This window comes from Lepisosteus oculatus, chromosome 10, assembly GCF_040954835.1.
Source record: "Lepisosteus oculatus isolate fLepOcu1 chromosome 10, fLepOcu1.hap2, whole genome shotgun sequence".
Lineage (NCBI taxonomy): Eukaryota > Metazoa > Chordata > Actinopteri > Semionotiformes > Lepisosteidae > Lepisosteus > Lepisosteus oculatus.
Genome location: NC_090705.1, coordinates 29,188,904 through 29,206,766, shown reverse-complemented (window position 1 = coordinate 29,206,766; position 17,863 = coordinate 29,188,904). Strand labels below are relative to the sequence as shown.

At 36.7% G+C, this 17,863-nt stretch overlaps 1 protein-coding gene across 1 annotated transcript in view; it reads right to left on the bottom strand.

Moving 5' to 3' along the window:
- LOC102689679 (inactive phospholipase C-like protein 2) overlaps positions 1-17,863 on the bottom strand; it is a 108,587-nt gene that overhangs the window by 50,844 nt on the left and 39,880 nt on the right. The window lies entirely within an intron of this gene.

The following is a 17,863-nucleotide window of genomic DNA, read 5'->3' as shown; positions in this document are numbered from 1 at the left end:
AGTTCTATAAATGTTCGATATATACTGTATGTATATGCTTTGCGCATGATATGCGTATGCGCACAAAATACTGCGTGAGTGCAGACCGGGCAGCTAACGTGGTGTTGTTTACCCACCTGGTGGTGGCTGACAGGATTGTAGTTAGAATGGAGAAATGAGGGACACTGAAGCAAATGTAGTGCTGCCAACGACCAGCTCGAAGGACGATGACATCGTCGACAGGAAAGGTCATTCAAAACTTCGGTAATTTGGAGATATTTTGGCTTTTTACGATCAGACAAAACGGAGCACTTTAAACTTTGCAGTCTGTCTGAGCCATCTTCTATGTGTGTTTTATCACACTGCAGTATTTAATTTTTCTGTTAAGATATTTATTTTGTAAATTTTACTCATGCATATTTTGACATAAAAAAGACTTGAATACTCTCTACCTCAGATTTGTTTAATGTTTCTGCTGTTTGGCAAGTGTTTGTTGTGTTCTTAAAATAAAGAGTTGTTTAATTTACCAAAAACTGGTTTCTTCAACTTTCACTCAGGAGAAAAAATCTGTCTTTAAACTTGAAAGAAATAATGATTTGACATTTATCGTGATAATTATCGATATCGACTGATATTAAATATTTTATTGTGATAATGTTTTTGGCCATATCGCCCAGCCCTAGTTAAGAGCATTATTTTTTAACATTTACTATACATGTGAGACCTGAATGCACTTGTCGCAGCTGACGTCCATTAACTGGTCATTTTCAAAATGGGTTGAGAGAGGGAGATCCCACAGAGAAGAACGTACAGACAGAGAGCAAAGAGAGGGAACAACAGAGAGAATGCCCACGACTGTATCATCAATAGTGGGATCCTAGTCTTATATCAGTTGCTGCGGTTATGCTCTCGGGTTGTAAACTGTCACTTGGTTGCTCTATAAGCTAAGAGCTCCAGCCTGACCCATTGGAAAAAAGGAAGCAGTTCTCACGTTGAAGCTGTCCTAGTGCCTTTGGGTTAGGCACTAGGTTGTTCCCCTGTCAGCAACCAAGAGTATTGCTTGGTAAAGTGCTAACATACTTAGTTCTTGCTGTGGCTGGGTCACCAATACGGTATAGGTTATTGGACAGCAGTTCTGGCCAAATGGGATCTACGAGGCAGTAACTGCACTGATTATACAGAAAAAGGTTTAAGACCATGGAAGACAGACCTGGAAGTGTTCTCTCACTTCAGAAGGGGAATTGGGTAGAAACATCAAATGTAGTTACAAACCCTGAAGGAGATTTGTGGTTCCCCAGGAGAGGATGGTTTAATAGTTTAACTTTTTTTTGTTGTTTACAAAAAGCATTAGAAGTTTAGATTTGTTAGAGGGAGTGAACCATGGGTGAGTGAGGAAGGAAGATTGTTTCATAGTTCTAAATCCACTGTACACAGAAGGCGACTTTGAAAGATCCCTGAGCTCAGAATCCATGAGCAAAAGGTTAAGGAATCCTGCAATTAGTTATTCCTTGGGTTGCGTGAGGTTACAAGATGGGGACACTCATAGTGTAAGTTACCTGGGGAAAAACAAGGTCTGACCTCAATTGGGAGCTAAGGGTTTTTTCTGGAAGGAAAAACACTAACACCAAAAACTCAGTAGAACCTTACATGTCAGCGTTCTAAGTGCTGAAGGGCTGTGTAGTCCATTCCTGGAGTGAGAATGTTCTGGGAAGTAGAGGTTAGTTATGTATCCATAGAGCTGAAGAGCAATAGGACCATAGGAAGAAAACTAGTCACAGGTCATCTTAAATGCCAAAAAATAATTTACAGTCGAGATTGTTCACATTTTGTTTTTATTGCAGTACCATGTAATATTCTAACAAATTGAACATGAAAAAAAAACAATCTAGATAGCTGCAATGCTGTGAGTCACTGGCCGGGTGTGGCGAAAAACAGCATTGTCATGGTAACAGAGCTAGTGACTAGAGGCTGTGCAGCTACACTATGTCATCTCCTTATTTGCTTCTGAGATTAAATCTTTCAGTACGCAATCTCTCTTGTACCCTTGATATTTAATCTTTTTCAGTGAAATCAATTACTTCAAAGTTAACATATAACACACTTCTATGCTGAAAGCATTTAGAAAAGACTATTTCCATGTGATTTAAGCAGCAGTTACAATCTTACAAATTAGTAAGTAGAAAAATTTCCACATTAGTGTCATTTAATTCTAACATGACTATAGGCTACACCTCTGCTTTACTGTATTTGTTTTAACCAGAATGGCTTCCTTTTGTAAAGTTTTTTTCTGTTGTAAACATATTGACTAACTGATTCAGTAGGGTAAAAAGAGAAGTGTAAAAAGGGTGGTTTTCACAGAAACAGCTTTCATAAACACTCTGGTTTGGACATGGTTTATTCGCCATCATACAGTACGTGACTCTCACAATTATCCTGCTGTGCACTTACAATACGATCAGTAAGAAACAACAGATTCAGGCTACTTCTTAAAGAATGATTGTCTGCACTATTAGAGATGTTTGTTTACGTTCTCTGCTTCTGCTCTTGTGCTTCAATGTAAACTAATGCACAGTAAATGCTTTGGTGCTGTATGCATACATACAATGGGTGGCTTTTGAAGATCAATGTTAAAATTAAGCAAGTAATGCTGACAGATGCTGATTTACAAGAGGCAACTAAGAGCAGAAAGTGAAAATTAAGAGTGGCTTGAAAAAAAAGAATGCTCCTGGATACAAGCAATATTATTACAGACTCCATGGACAAAGGTGGGATAATCTACTGTCTTAAAGCAACCAGCTTCAGCATATTAAAGTTGTACTGATTATTCATGCAAAACATAGCCATCTGCTTGTGGAAAAACAATCTTTTTGAAAACAAGGTTTCCTGACAGTTCACATCCAGGAAGGATTAGCCTGTGATAAGGAGTGGCAAGTTACGATCTCATTTGTAGCATCAAACCGCTTTCTCTCTATTCAAAACGCCCTTGTTTACAAACAGACGTAAGGCTTTTTTAAAAATACACATATAAATTTCACCTAATGGTTCCAGAACTCAAAAGCAACCACTACTATAAATTAAATTTACCATAGTAAAAATATACCATAGCAATCAACACAGCTGGCACACCTGCAGTACACACTACTTGGAACAGGTGGTCGTGTTTCAATGTTATTAACAATAATGATGCTTTTGAGATTTTCAAAGCAATGTTTACTATTTTATTTATTATTAAATATTTTTATAATATTATTTTATTGTGGTGGAAGATATTAAGACAAGCAAAACATGTTTTTAAAAATGTAATAGTAATTTAGGATTAGAAATTAAATTTGACAATATGAGTTTCTTGAAATTTTTGACAGTTTGTTTCTTTACCATATTTTGAGAACTACTATTATTTGCTGCATCATTCTGGTGAAATTATTATAAGGGACTTTAAAAACTAGATTCACTCATTCAGTGCTTCATCTACTAATAAACCAAGGCGTATTATGACGGATGGCTAAGTTCTTAGGATGTCTTAAAAGTTTAACTTGCAAATTAGAGACGGAGGAAAGCTCTACAGTACATAACTGTCATAGTTGTCTGATATTATTAAGAAAGCCTCATTCATACTGGTAAACACTCTGAGACTTTAACACTTAGCAAATAGTAACAGGACTATCTGTACTAATTCCACGATAAACATCACCGACAAATGTCTATACACAGACTTGTTTTATCTGTACACATCCAATATACACAAAGAACTACAAACTGTTAGCTGTCTTATCATGTTGATATGCTCAGAAATTTATTCTAAGTAATCCCATGAATAAATTACATTCTTCAAACAATACATTAACTTAAGATAAATAAAACACTACAGTGCCAGGAAAATCACTAACGAAGTTGATTTTAATGGCCTTCCATATTTGATCACATGGACATGCAGATTCAGTACCTGGATTTTTTATAACTTCCTATAGTGTTTACGGTTCTGTAATGTCGTTAACTATATTTAAGACTAATACTCTAGTATAACTGTGGCAATCTACCAACTTTTCAACATAGGCTCATGCCTTTTGCTATACTGGATATTTTGACTATAGTCATCACTATATCTATTTCAACTATACTACAAACTGTGTCACAGAAACATGAGTTCAACATAGTAGGTTCTTATGCCTAAGCTTCAACTCAGGAGATAACAATGAGCTGACTCATTTTAGAGCTGTTTGTGTTAATTACATTTTCCTGCTAAAGTAGGACTGCAGATAAGCTTTTTTTTTCTAAATGTGACACAAAAAAAATGTAGTTCATTATGTGAAATACCAAAACATAAAACTACTGCATAACCTGCAAGTTACAGGTCTCTTTACATCAACAGCTTAAGCAACTATCCAATTCAATTAAGTTGAATTGTCAATTGACTATATTCCAAATAACATTTAAAAGAAAATAAGCTTGTTGTGACACATTGTCAACCAGTGTGCATTTACAAAGCCACAGCTGTAGGAAATTAATGGTTTGATAAATTACAGCTGTAGACATTCCAATTTATATTGAAAATCGTACCTCTTGAGTGAAAGCGGGAGACTGCAAGTTCTCGCATAAAGCAGGTAGACTACATGGTCTCTCGCAGGCTCTCTTGCAGAGAGACGCAAAACTTAACTCTTTAAATGTAAATGCATGTCAGTGAAGTACTGTACTCTCTGGAGCTTGCCATTAATTAATGTGTTTGATGCAGGCAGTGCATGAGAGAGAAACACTGGCAGGCACTGCTGGCCCACATGCCAAAGTGGCATAAAAAAAATAGGGCAACAATATGGTCAGTTGTTGAGATACCATGGAGATATGGGACGAGACTGGAATCGAGCCCATGCCAATCGGTTTCACCACAACCCAGTGAACAGCAATCTTATGCAGAGCTAGGCATTGGATTTACTGAAGGCTGCAGAAGTCTGTGATGATCAATTTGTGCTTGGAGAACAGGTGTGGCCTCGATAACTGAGGACTGCCAGCCACAGATGTTGAAGAAGTGTTGCCATTGTGTTTGTAGGAGTTAACATTGTGCAGGTGAAGAAGACTGAACAGTGTTGCCTGGAACACCGTGTGATATCTAGGAGCCTGTTGAGGTTCAGACCTCCTGATGGAAAAGGGCTTTCAGATTGCAGTAGGCCTTCTCTAGTCATGCCCAATTAAGAGAAATGTGGATGAGGAGAAAAAGAGTAAATGAAAGAGTTGTGTGCGTTTGTGTATGTGTAATTGTGAAATGGAAGAGCAGGACACTCACTTGATGGTCGACTGGTGCCCAAAGTGTTGTCCCTGTCTATCTTTCCTCACTAACCAAGAAGGGAGCTGATCTTATTTTTCTACATCCTGCCAAAGGTGGATTTACATCAACATACTATATTCTCAAATTATCAATAATCTGCTTGTTTTAATGATAGCTCAATATACAACCATTAAACTTGTGATACAGCAAACAAATCTATTTTATAGGCAGGTACTGTATGTTTTGCATGATATTAATATACAATTTTATGAAAGCTTTTGTTCATTAAATAGTGTTCCCATGTTCCTCATGTTCTTGGGACTTTTACAGAGCACCATATGTACTCTCTCATACAGCATGTGACATTGACAACCATCTGAACTATCAGTCCAGGAACTCCTTTGTAATGGAGTACAATGAAAACACAGTCATGCAAGTCCTAGTTCTAAAGAGGAAAGACCTGCAGTGGCCTGCAGGTAAAGGGGTTAGCTGTTAACGACAGCATTTTCCGCATCCCTTTGGCACAAAAAAAGGGTTTTCTCTTGCATAATACATAATTATAGCTACTGTATAATACATTATGCATAATGGTAAGACCCAGATTTTAGCCACAACAAAGCAGCATGAACTGACCTGTGAATCATTAGAAATAATAACTATCATCAAACATAGAAATGATCCTAACAGTCATACAATATCCTTGAAATAATCATAACTGAAACTGAACTGGACTGAATTAAGGTCTGGAAATGTTTGGCCTGGTTAAAATCCAACACAAAATATTGAATCACTTGCAACCTTTTATTAGTTTTGTCACTTCTCTACTTGAAAGATAAACATTATTTTAGTTATGCACACCTGAAGAAGGCTCCACAGCCGAAATATTTTCTTTTCCACTCAGCATGGAATAAACCTTCACCTCTTCTTTTGCCACCTACGCATCCTACCTACTGTACTTGAACTTTTTTAAGCCCTTTCTGCTGCAACCCACTAGGCCTTCTGCTAAATAGCTAAAGATCTCTTTTTCATTCCTTCTCCTGGGCTACTTGCTCCTTTTCTTACTAAACCAGCATTCTGTCTCCTCACAGCAATCTGCCCCAAGACCAGGCTTTTTTCACCATCTCTTATTCCTCTACAGATGTCCTCATTATAATACCATTCCTAAATTATTTTGTCTGATATTCAACAGCTTTTCCTTTGACTCAAAGTACACCTCAGGAAGGCTCCACAGCCTAAACATTGTCTCTTTTCTTTTCATTTCAGCATGGAATAAGCCTTCCTTTGCAGGCTACGCATGCTGACGCAGCTACCTACAGTACTTGAATTATTTGAGTTATGCCAACACCCACAATATATCGTGATCAAATAAAAAACTCTCAGACAGACTCTGTTTATAGTTTTTGATTTTTTTATTTCATTTCATGATCCGTGCCTAACTCTTTGACCACAATCAATGCATTTGCATAAAAAAAACAAAAGCATGCAGAGGAAAAGATACAATTAAGAATCACCCTTGTGATATCAAGCCTCAATAATGTTTCAAAGCCTGTGCAGCACATAGTAAGTCCGTGATAGTTAGAACGACTTAATTTATGTTGGTGAATTTGCTATCACCTAGTTCTTAAGTAAACAGAAAGAGAAGGTACCACTGGAGGTACCTGAGAGTTAAGTTCTCCCTTTCTCTTGACTATAAATATCTCTTGTGGTTTACATTAGGCGTTACCTTGATGACAGTGAGTCAACAGCTTCCTGTGAACTACAATGAGAGAAACTTTTGTTTCTTTCTTTTATTTTCTTGATTCATTGATTTGCAAGATTGTTTAATTGTGATATTTTTATTACATTCAGACCTAATTCTTAGACATTACATACTGTACACATAGAAAAAAAATCTGCAAAAATGAAAAGATTTGTCCAGTAGAATCTAATGTACTACAAATCTCTTAAGTTTTTTTAAAAATCTAAGTATTTTATCATTTCTGGTCTAAATATATTTTGTTTGCTCATATTACTAGCATACATTGTTATCCCAGCAAGTGCATTAATTGCAGGTAACTGATCAAAATGTAAAGTTATAAGATGTTCAGTTCAGTTTCTTAGGTTAAGAATATTTAATGTCTTATTTCTAGCCTTATTAATTTTATCTTTTTAAAATATTCTTGTGGAAATATCACAATGTTAATGTTTTTTTCTTTGTCACTTGAGAATAGGGTAGTATCCAGGGTTAATTTATATGCAAATAATCAACATATAGTATATCACCAATCGATAATCATGGATTAGAAAAAAATAATCAAATCAATGATCAAATTGCAAGTGGTAGGAAATAAAGTGTTTGGATTGAGAACTTGTTATTAAATAGAAAACAGATAAAGGATGAATACTCAGAGGAGGTGTAATTATCTCTGAAACAGAGATATGTGCTAAAGCCACTGTTCTTCTTAATTTATATAAATGATCTAGATTCTGGTATAGTTAGTAAACGAATCAAGTAATCTACTCTATGAGAATTAGAAAACAATTTAGCACCATAAAATGAAATTCTAGAGTGGGTAAACACCTGGCAAATGACCTTTAAGTACAAGATTTTGCATGCAGGTCGTAAAAACTTAAACTATAAATATAAGAAGAGACTAATTCTGGAAAATAATTAACTGTTTATCATGACACGTACAGTACACCTTCTAGAAAATTAGGGAAGGAATTTAAAATCTAAATAAAATGTTAGGATATGTAGTTAAAAGTGTATAATTTAAATGAAGGGATGTTAGATCAAAATTGTATAATAAACTAGTAAGGTCTGATTTAGAATACTGCGAAAAATTTTGATCATCTCATTATAAGAAAGGATAATGCTACAATGTAATCAGTCCAGGGAACCAGAGAGGAGTAACTGCATTCATTCTGGGGTTTAAGGAGATGTCCCACACTGACAGGCTGAGGGACAGCCTGGGGACCTGATACAATCCTCACAGGCATTAACAAGGTCAGCCCATCTGATTTCTTCACAATGAACAGTAAAACACAAACCAGAAGGTACAGGTGGAATTGCACTGAAGTGAATTTAAGACCAAGGACAGGATTACTTCTTTACCCAAGGCATTGCGGAAATATGGATCAGGTTATCCTGCCATGATGTGGAAGCCAGTGCCCCTCCTTCTTTCAATAAACAGCTGGATGATATCCTTGAATCACTGAACAACTAACTACCAGACAGGCCAGATGGGCCATTTGTAACCTTTCTTTTGTTCTTATAATCCCACTGTAAGAATTTGTCTTTAACTACTTGAATTTTTAAAATGGGGGCCTTGATTTTACACAGACAAAGGTTGCAAGGGTTTGCTGTTCAAATGAATCCGTAAAATGCAGTGCGTGAGAACTGATGAAGAACTGTATTCTTTTGTTCTTCAGGAGGATGGAAAATTGCAGGAGTGATTTTGCAAAAGCACGTTTCTGTTCCTAGAAATAAATCTGAGGATGCACTTAGATCAACCTCCAAAAAGATTAATAGGAAAGGAGAACTCCGTGGCTGTTGAAGGTGAAAAGACTACTAAACAATGATGTCTTTAAATGGGAACACTTTGGCAAAGCCAGGATTAGAGGAGAAGACATTAACTTAGAATTTAGCAAGGAAAGGCATGGATAATACAGCTGCCGCACATCTCACTGGTGTAAATGTTTCGGCATGATTGAAATTTGGAACATTAATAACTTCTCCTGTATGCCATATTTAATTCATTTTGCCTGTATCTGTACAGTATTATACAATGAGAGAGAGTACAAGGTAAATTACAATATTATTCTAATGACTAAACTAATAGATTAAACCAAATGTTTCCAGTTTTCCTTCTGAACAACTGAGTATGACCATGTCAGAAACCCTTTAGTGGACTGATCACTTTTCATAATTTGGGTTTGAAAAAGTGGATGTACACTAGCTATATCAGATTCATAATAGAGTCCTTATCAAACACATACTCCTTTGCAATGAAGCTTAATTCATTATAGAACATTATACAGTATATTGTTCTATATTGTGAACATTAAATGTATACTCATCTCAATTTAGCATCGGACATTTTTTTTTTAATCTTCCAGGGATAAGAAATAGCTGTTTATGGTCACAGATTGTCATTTCCTTGTTCTATGCTCTGTTAGTGCAGGACTTAGAGCTCTGCTTAGCCTTGTGCTTTAAATGGCTTCCTAAAAGCGTCATGTCTCAAGCCTCTAGATAGGTCAAGATTAGATATGGAAAAACTTAGAAAGTCTGCTTACCCATATTTTCCAGGAGCTACTCTGTATATTCTGTTATTGATTAAGTGGTGTCAACAAATGTTCAAATATATTCTTTCATTGATCAGGTAAACAGTCCTGTTCACAAAATTTCTATTGTTGCAGGGAAAGGCTGACACAGATATCTGTTTACATTCAGTCTCTCAGCCTGACAGTTACTTTTAGCTAAGTTGGGGTCATCTACAGTTTGTACTGCAGTCATGTGATTAGTTAGTCGTCAAGTTGGCATGGTTTCAGAGCGCTAACGAACTCTGTGTGCAGCCACTTTTAAGTCAAATTGTCATGGGTGGTGATTGATCATGGCATCATTTGGCGTTGTGGCCTCCCCACATTGATGGATACTCCTAGCCCTGCTATTGGATTCATGACAGCTGATCTCCAGCCAGGGTTTGAGTGCAAGATGTGCCTTCCTCTTGCCATGGTAGACTAAGGTGCAATAATGTGTGCAGTTCATCACTGGTGGTACTATCATAATGGACCCAATTTACAATGACCTGGTTTGTTACAGAGTTTATCAGTCCCACCTCATAAGCATTCCTAAGAAGCTGGCTTAAGCAATAGAGGATTGTTTTCCACTCCATTCAACATCAATATTATACCCTTCCTTAACACTTGATACGAAGCAAAATAATAGCCTTTCTGCTATACCCGCTATGGAGAAAGTATTATGCAAAAAACTAGGGTTCACATCACAAAATAAACGCCATCCAGCATGTTCCCTTTTCACCCATTTGTTTCTCTTTATACAACTTTATTCTCTTTATACAACAAGGAGAACACATTGGTGTCCAACTCAACTGGATTTTTACTGAAAGGAAAACAATAATAACAACAAAAACATTATCAAAATTAAATGGCATAAATAATAGGTTACAAAGATATTATTAATGGATATTAACAAAATGCTAAAATGCAAGGATTCCAACTTCTGGCTAAAAGGTTTTACAAAAGCAGCATTATGCTAATTCACTTTGACTGATCTGTTTTTTTTTTTATTCCTTGGCTCATTTGTAGCACTATTTATCCATAACCTGGACATTAATGACTGCAGGCCTCTAGTAGAAACAGTTTCATGGCTTTCTTGATAGAAAGGAATCAATGTTACAAATTGTACCAACAAAACAGAAGAAGAATCACATCAATGGCTTCCTAAAAGCTATCTTTCAGTATGCCTGGCACTAATAAGACTCCTTTTCTGAATCAAGCCCCCAGGACACACTATACCCACATGACCCTGCTCAGTATAAATTTTCATGACATTTAGATTTTGTCTAGCATCCACCAGATTACATAGGCTCAGACTGCAAAAAAACCTTGTCAGAAAAAGTCAAGATATTCACATCAATACGTATTTTTAACGCTCAAGTAAACCCAAAGCACATTTTATTTTGCCTCTTATCAAGTAAAGTTTAGTTTTTATGCTGGACTGTACAGCATTATATTCTATTGCATCCTGTAAGCAATGCTCTACACATAGTGTTCTGGAAGAATATCTTGTATTTTTGTTTCTTCTCAAAAAATAATTGCTTCTAAAAAACATTAACTAAACTGCACTAGAACTCAAGCACAAAACTAATAAATATAATAAAAATCTAATTGAATTGAAGCACAGCCCTTCTTATTTTGGCTGCTTAAGAAATTTAAAGACTTGATAGTATACTGTATAACTTTTTTTGTGTTCGTTTGACACATGTGGGGGTTGGTATGTCATAGCAAGTGGTCTTTTTAGGTGGAACCGCTGAAAATGTACTGTACATAAATGAAGCTGTAAAGTACAAAAGTGTTTTTTTTATTCACAGAGCAGGAGCACAAAACAATTACAACCAAAATAACCCACAGGATTTTCTCTCCTTCTTTTGTTTCTCTCTCCTCTCTTCCCGGAAGACCAACTGACCAATTGTCGTTTAGCAACTCGTCAAGAGACAGGGTGGCAGGACATTCCCACAGCTTTCTAAGGCATGCAGTTCTTCAGAGCAGCCATCTTACCTAAACCTGCCATGCTCACAGGATAAATTAATTAGAAACAGCATTGAGCAGAATGGTGTTTAAATGTGTACAGTGTATAGAATTGTTAAATTGGTGAATAACCTTTTTCCCCCAAAGATCTAGACCCTGAAACCGAAGAGAAAAACATGTGTACTTAAATATATTATAAATCTTCACAACCCATGTTTCTTGAACAAGATTTATAAAGATAGCAAAATACATTTCTGTTGGAGCCCTTTGAGTTGCGAAGTTACAGCTCGGCTGTCATGCTTGAAATGTCAAGTCTTGGAATAAAAACAGGATCCCCTTGGAAAATACTACTCAGTACTTTATGATGATAAAATGTAAAACTCTGTTATGTTCGCAACAAGAAAGAAGCTGCCTGCAGTTCTATAAAAAAGGATGTGATTTCTGAATTAAACCTTTTAACTTCTGGAGCAGAGACCAGACAGGAGAGAAAGCCTGCTACTCTCTGACAGACCACCAGGGAACTCACTCCACACTGCATGTCACGCCCAGTACACCTAGAGGGCGCTCTACTTCTCTCCTGTTCCTAGTTCCCTGTGATTATTCATGTCTTTCTGGTGTGTCTTGTTGTGTAGCCTATTTACTTCCTGCTTCTGCTCTGCTCCTCGCTCAGCATTGAGGTTCAGATGTCATGAGACCCGCCTAGAACCAGGTCACTCCTGTCCACGGCCTGAGGGCATAGGTTTCTATACGGCATTTCCTGAACAGCTGAGCCCGGGCTAACCTCCGTCTCGCCGCTATGCATAGGGTCTATTTTCGCTCTCCTGCCATTCCACGTTTCGTCCTTTTCCCTCATCCGTGACACTGCAGGCTACGATATACACCAGATCCCACCAGCATATTCCTCTCACCATGGTCTGTTATTCACCCTTTTCCATCCGAACGTCTCTTTGTTGGAAACAACTTCAGGCTCCAAGACTTCCCACATTCTTCCCCTTCCAGGGAAAACTGCACACACTCCTGCAACTGTCCCCTTACTCACCACTCAAACAGTATGTGGCTCTGCAATGTCATGTCGCATCACTGGCAATTCTAACCACTGCTTTTCTGTTCCTTACAAGGTTGCATTTCAGCAAGCTCTCAGTTCCCTCAGAACCCTGCCCAATGACTCTATTCCACCCATATTTAACAAACCCCTGTGACACCTATAAGTCACAGCCCCTCCATTGCTCATTTCTTCTTGGACGTCAGAAGCCCTGTGGGTGGTAGCACTCCGCCAAGCCTGTGTGAAAAAACACCACCCTTTCCAGCTATTTGACAAGAGAACCGAACCCCTTATTAGCTTCTCCAGATACAAGGCAATGAAATTTACCAGTTACTGTAAGACTCTTTAGCAGGACAGTGTTGGAGAAAATGGCAAGGTGTCAGTGTAGCAATTTCCCTTTCTGACACAAGATGTGCTGATTTTAAAACAATTCACAAGCCAATATGTTACAATAATGTACATTACTAACAGCTTTTTTCAGCTGGAGAAATAAAATAACATTATAGAGAATCTGGATGTTTTCTACATGAAAGATTTTGCTAAATGAAAAAAAAACAATCCAAAATAGCAAAGTAGGTGGAAGTATAAATAAGACAAACAGAATGTAGTAAAGCACTTGGTTTGCATGCAGCAGTCCATCTGGTAACACAGAAGTGCTTAAATAGCACCAACCATTAAATTAATCATCCTGATGTTAAACAAACATCTTCTGTATTTATGTTACAATTAGTCATGTGAAATTCAGAGCTAATTAATCTTTGCTGGAAAAGCATCACTGAGTGCAAAGTCTAAGATAAACCTGAACATATGCTTCAGTTTTTATTATTTAGACTAATTAAACAGCTTCTTCTTAGGGAATAGAACAACAGATCTTATTTGACCTACCAACCATTAGAAGAACAATGGTGGAGTCTGCTTACACTTGAGCTGGTGATGCACCAATCGGCATGTGTATTTCTCCAACTCACACTGCTTCAGAGGAACTGAAAAACAATGGCCATGCTAAAACTGGTTACATCACATTCTTCCTTATGTTATGGGGTGTATTACTACAGTGTCTGCCAAGACAATTATGAACCCTACAACCATACACAGGGGAGAATGAGGAAGTATAGACTACTCTGTCCAGCCCATCCTCAAGCCACACATAACTCTTCAAACCACCACAGCCCTGCACCCGAGGGCCAGCACCAGCTGGAGAAGAGGCACAAACCTCACAGAGCTGCACACCTGTTAGTGCCCAGATGGCACGCTGCCTAATCGCACCTGTTTGCAGCCCTGAATCAACTGTGCACCACAACTTGGGGAATCTTGGTTACAGTCAGCCAGCGACATGACTCAGACTTGAAACTGTAATCATAAAGCTCAACCTGAGTTCGGGGGAATGCTGAGCCACTAGGGAAGCCCCAGAAAAGCTTTAAGAAAATTCCACGTTAATTCCTCTCACAGATTCTTCTTTTCTCAAATAATCTGTTCAATAGAAAAAATAGCCATATTATTCATATTACTTCTCCAATTCTGCCAGGACTGGTGCAGTCTTGGAAATAAACTCTTCTAGATTTCAGTAAATCATCAAGCATATGTCCCTCACTTTTAATACAAAATACTAACAATTATGTATATGTTCACAGTTTCCATTTGTGTATTTGCATTGTTTAATTATAGGAACCATCTTTAAAAAATACATTAAACCATTAAAATGATTTTTCCACCTATATGTCTAAGTCTTCTTTTAAAGCAGATATTTATCAGACGTACCCTATATGCTTTAGAAAAGGAAACTTTTCTTCACCTTCACCTGTCACTCAGTGTGGAAGATCGGCCTGTTTAACCTTCACTTTACTGATTTACTGTTCTAGCAAGACAGATTTTAAAGAATGCAGAGCCCATCTATTTAAACACTGTATAAGACACGCAAACACAATGCTGATTAACAGTTTTGAAAACACAATAAGAGATAGTTTTTTTTTATTTAATGAAGATAAAGGTAATGAGAACTGCAAATAATATGTGTATCTGATTTATTATGGTCTAATTGTTTGCCACTGCGAAGAAGTAATAAAAAAACGAAAAATTACAGTACACATATTAAAGTTAATACTGTTATATAAGACAAATATATACAGACTTCATTTTTCACACATGGTTTGCCAATTCTGTCAAGAAAAAAATGAAACAATCAAATAATCTGATAGTATGTCTTATTCTTTCCTGTAATCATACACTACTATACAGTATGTAGTACATATAGAGTGATATTCAGTATGACAAACTGTTTGCTTTAGCTTTTTGCAATTCTTACACATTAGCTCCACTGTCTTCAAATCTTGTCTACAATTCCCAGTCCTGTGTAGTTCTATGTGTTACAACACACCATGATAAAGTGAAACTCCTATGATGATTTACTGTATTACATTAAAATGGGGCAGTAAATAACAATAGTAGCACAGTGTCCAACGGACCTTCTCATTTTATGTTTTTTTTTATGTTAATAGAGCCTAAATTGGTTAAAAATTAATGCTAGAAGAAAAATGAATAAGAAATGTGGGGCAAAACAAAATGCAAAGAAACAGCTTTGTCAGAATAACATTTTTATTGGCTTTGCATTTTTCCAAAGCCCCTTCATGGACACTTCATAGTGGACACATCATATTGTGCTCTGATATTCAGTGAGTTTGATTCAATGATTAGCAGATCAAACACTTCCAACAAATACTGTAATTTCCATGGGATACAATCCATCTGACTATATGGAAAAAAGTGTTTACTTTCTCAAGCTCCACAATCTCTTGAAGATTGTGGGATTTACAGTACAATCACTTTTATACAGTAGAGCAGGTGTTTGTGCTTTTAAGTACTTCATAAATGACAATGACGAGTTATACCACCATACAGGAATGTAGGGGATCGCCGTTCAATGTCCTTAATTGAGACTGTAAGGGAGGGTAAGCGTATTTATGCTAAATTATTTCCCATAAGAAATGATGGAAATAGGATTAATGGAGAAGACGTAAATATTCTCCGGAAGACGACATATTTCTCAATAAGAATCAATATATTTAAACAAAATAATAGGGTCCGTTTTGCAACAGATTAACTAGAATAATCAAGTTAAATTTTGAGAAGAACATCTGCACACAACACTGTGAGGAGATAAAGCAGTGAGAGGTGGGGGTGCTGTACACACACAAGAAGGCGTAGTTTATTGGGGACATACAGTACACACAGATATAAAAGCACCACACAGCAAAATGTGTTAAATTTCAAATTTTATGTACAATAAAATATTACATAAATGCTATACATATGATAATTAAAGACAGCTAATGTTGCATAAAGCAAAATTATTTATATTTGAACTTATCTACCAACGTAGTGTGCTTGCATGTCTCGACATTTCTCTGAACCTCTTTGTCAGGGTGCTTTGCGTTCAAAGGACGTAAAGTCAGGGCAGAAAGAAAAGAAAGACATAAAAATTACATAAACATCTCAAACATACACAGTTATAAAATAACTGAGTAATGATACATATATAATGATTTTTACACACTCTGGACTCCACGTTTAGGTTGAAGGTTGGAAATGTTTATGTTTCCAGTCACCAAAGGTCTATGGTGTAAAAGCTGGGATCCGCTGAACTATTTTAGTAAACATCTGTGCTATAAACAGAGCTCTTCTCTGTGCATACCAGCAATTCAGATGTGTTCAATTATTCATTTGCCTCTATTACATTGAATAAAAACAAACTAAAATCCCTTTGTGAGATTTTTACACAAGATTAATCTTTGGTTCCATTTCAAAAGGACAGTTTTAGCACACTTAGAGAAAAAAATGTCTTTTAATCATTGGAATTGGCTACTTGTTTTAAAAATGAAGAAGCAGAAAAGAGGCCTTATATAATCTTTTTTCCCTGAATGTGGTTTGTGTTAAAAAGGTCATGGCTGGCCACAGGATTTGCACATCACCCAAACCTCTGGGTGTAAAGAGATGCTAACAACACAAGCAAGTAAACAATCCAATTTGTTTCTCTGGCAAAGCAAGACACACTTCACTGCTTTTGCCATAACAGTTTAAAATGTTACTTTTCTTTCTTTGGATGTTCAGAAAATTGGCTGTAAGGATTATTTTTCAGTATTATATGGAAGTACAAACTACAGTATTGACAACCAGACAGACATTTCAGAGTTTAACAGCACTGTATCATAAGGTGTTAATATTAAATTATTTTAAAACAGAATTTATGTAGTGTACAGTACACTTAGTGTACTGATATCATGTAGAAACAAATTTCCATTAATTACAGTCTTCTCTAAGTCAAATACAACGTTACATATTTTGTTAGATATTTTACTTTTTTTAAAATATTCTGTTGAGTTGAGTTCTTACAGATAGAATTGGCCATTTAATTACATTTTCCTAATCTGGAATCACCAATCTGCAACCTCTATACAGTACATACATGAAGGAAACAAGTTCTCCTCTCCTCTGACATACACACTGTTGAGCTGTTCAGCTCTTGACAGCTACTTGCTGAATAGTGAAAAAACAAGCAAGATGAAACCATATGGAGAACAGATATGTCTCTCTTTGACAACAATACAAACTCACAGGCACCGAGCAAGTCCCCGGGTTTGTTGTTGCATGGTAAGACAAGGACACTGGAACCAAAACAACCCTGTCAACACTCGCAAATGTCTGATAACAGCTGTAAAAATCTCAACGTGGCAAAAAAAAGCTGGATTAATTTGAACTTAAAAAACAACAAAATATCTGTGGCCCAGCTGTGCAAGGAATTCATAACTATCAGACCTCTGCCAGTATAGGGTGCACTTTAATTTGCCAAGTGCCTCTCAGCTGTCAGTGAATAAAATCAACTCCTGTTGATTCCAGGAGTTACACTGTTCCTCCTAAAGATGTTCATTTTCCTGTGAGGCAGGATGCCTGAATGACTACAAACTTGGAAGTGTTAGTGGAGTAATTTGTTGCTGGAAGTTGAAGTCTTAAACAAATCAGTTCCACAGCAGGTGAGTATAGTATATACTGTAGTAACCATTTCTACCCAACATACTATTAGTGCTTCCAAATGAAAAAAGAAGGTTAGGTTATGCTCACAAACAGTAAAGTACAAATCAAGTTTAAATGCCTAAGAACAAGGTATGGCTGTTGCTTTAGGAGTACACTCTTATGCCTTTAGCGGCTGCTCACTCCAAATATTGTTGAATTTCATTAGTTCTTATTGTGACAGTCACACATCTCGCAGGGATGACAAGACCTAATACAGTCATGTGAACCCCGTGAGACGTAATGCATACTGCTAGGCTTTATTTCCTAAAATA